Source organism: Phyllostomus discolor, chromosome 15, assembly GCF_004126475.2.
Source record: "Phyllostomus discolor isolate MPI-MPIP mPhyDis1 chromosome 15, mPhyDis1.pri.v3, whole genome shotgun sequence".
NCBI classification, from domain to species: domain Eukaryota; kingdom Metazoa; phylum Chordata; class Mammalia; order Chiroptera; family Phyllostomidae; genus Phyllostomus; species Phyllostomus discolor.
Genome location: NC_040917.2, coordinates 808,470 through 811,298, shown reverse-complemented (window position 1 = coordinate 811,298; position 2,829 = coordinate 808,470).

Below are 2,829 nucleotides of genomic sequence, written 5' to 3'. Positions count from 1 at the left end.
CCAGCTAGGGCCCTTCTATTCTTAAAGTAAGCAAGCTAGGAAGCATCCAACAATGGAATTCTACTCAGCAGTGAAAAAAAAAATGATCAGCTGATACAGACATCCATGCATATGGGTCTCAGAAATCACTCAGGATGGAAGGACCCAGGCTCAGAGATTGCAGATGTGCATGTCCTGGTGTTCACATGACCACCTCAGGATAGCAGGGTGTTGGCTGGGCTTTCTGCCCTTTTCTCTCACTCTCAAGTGGGGACGTGCACTCTGTGCAGACTGACCGTTCTCTCATTCTCAGTGGGACCCTGAAGGATGGATGGCTGTACACACCTCCAGGCTCCTGTGAATGCACTGCATCCATGACACGGTCTGACATTGTCCTGACAGTGGCTGTTTCCTCCAAGAGTCTCCATCTCTGAGTCTCTCCCACAGGCAAAGAACTCCAGGGTAGCTGACACTTCACTGACCCTGGTCTCCTACAAGTACCTTTCACCACACTCAGGCCACAAACTTCTCCACATGCTCCTGGAAGTAAAATCTAATTTATATTCTTAGTATAAGTGGAATCATGCATTATTTGAATTTCCACTATGGCTTTATTCCACACAGAGGGATGTCACCAAGTTTCAACTATGTTATGCCTCATGGCAGTATTTCCTCTCTTTTAAGGCTGACTAGTACCCTGCCATGAGTGCATAACACATGTGCATCCATTCACACACTGAGGGACAGCAAGATGGTTTTTACTTTTTTACTATAGAGATATTTTAGTTCATTTTGCAATGAGCATGGCAATGCAAATGTCATTAGAAGTTTCCGGTATTTAATATTTAAATGAACTTCTAGAAGCTTCCTGACTCAAACCTGCAGAATTTCATTCTCTTTTTTGGAGACACCACCATGCTCTTTCCCACGTGGCAGCACAATTTGGTTTTTCCATCCATAGTGTGCAAGGGCTCCCATTCCCCACATGCTCACCAACACCATATTTTTTCTGTTCGTTTTCTGTTCTTTTACAAAATCTCCCTGCCAGGCATGAGGTGATTGCCAACTGGTGCTTTGATCTGGAATTCCTCGTGACTGGGGTCTGCAGTGAGCCTGTTGATAGTTTTGTTATTGTTGTTGTTTTTAATTTCTAGGTCTGTGTTGTGGACATTTTCTCCATGTGACTTCTTCTTGTAGTTTCCATCACTCACCTGCAGTTACTTTTATGACAATGAAGTCCACCTATCTTTACAATTAAACTTCTAACAAGTTATTAGATTTTTAAAATCATTGTTTGACAGTCCCAATACCTGAGTCTCACAGGAATGCCATTCAAAAGTATATCCCTTAAGACTCTGGTCTTTCTGTGTGTCATTCCTGTAGTTTCTGGTGCACCCAGACCTGCAAGACTGTCAGTAGCTACAGGTGTACTGCTGTGTGGCATCATGTGTCATGTCTTCATGCTCACAATTATTTAGTTCACCTGGTACATGACTTCCCTCTTTCTTCCACTAGAGACTCACTGTGGAGGTCTCTATCAATTAGCAAGGCTTTGGTTTCCATGGAGGCAATTGAGGAGGTTGGTTTCTGCAGTGGGATCTGCAGAATGCAATTTGCCCAGTGACTCTTTGCTCATGTTCCCTCCTTGGTGTGGGGTCATCATGTTTGTCCAGTTGCATCCCACCTTTATCATGGCAGGAAGGTTTTGGGTGTGGTGCTGGGGCTAGGCTCACATAATTCTCTGACCTATGACTGACCCTTATTCTTACGTAGAGATGTGTCCAAGCCTGGGCTGTGTCCTTGTAGCTGTTCCTGTCCCCAGGGTCTCCAAGATTTTCCTGTTAGTTTTACATTAACAGAATTGATACAAACTGTATTTTATGGGCTCAATAAAAAAAAAAAAAAACAGAATGCATAGGCGTTATTAGAAGAAATCTAAAGTCATATGACACATGCTGCATCTGTGTAAGCTAGCTCTTTATTTAAAGGTATGATTGTCAATACCTTTAGAAAGATTGAAAATCTTCAGAAAGACACTTTTCTGTATTACTATGTGAGACTCAGATAAATAAAGTCAGTGTGAGTCCAGACACACACTTCACTGTGCAAACCAAAAGGGCTGAACTGCAGGGTGTGTTCAGCAGTCCACAGGGCAAAGTGACAAACAACCCAGTCAGTGTAACAAAGACATTGACCAGCCATGACCACTTGTCTGGGTCCCCTGTTCCTGCCTCAGAACATGATTGTGTCCCTGGGATGATGACTGTCCAGTTTCCCCATTGTCCTGCCCTTGAGTTCTTGGTTCTGAACTCTGAGAATGGGGAACTGTGGTCTGTAGGTAGGTGTGGCCCTCCTCATATATCAGCTGTGTTAGCTACACTGACTACTCAAGGCTCAGACTTTTCCCAGGATGTACCAGCACACTGTGGCCTCTGTAGTTTCAGGTACTGGGAAGAGAGAAACACACAAGAGCTGTCACTATCAACTCTTCACTCCGATCACATATGCTTCTGTTGTATTGTCAATGCAGGTCACTCACTAGGATCAGGTCAGTGTAGGGGTCCTCATGATGGATTAGGAACAGGGGAGAAGGGAGCCCTGGTGTTCATCCTGTGTACATTATCACTGTGTGTGTGTTTGCATGTGTGAATTACTGATCAGCAGATGTGCATTGATATTAGGGTCTCAAGAAGTGGAACCTGAGGACATGAGAGGCCCCCCTTACTCCCCAAGGACTTCTGAGCTTCCTGGTATTGGCTTAGTCAGTGAATCTGGTGGCTTCAGTGCAGGTGCTAGCTGATGGATTCATAGACCCCAGGCTTGGTGGCTCCCCATTGGGTCACTGGAGTT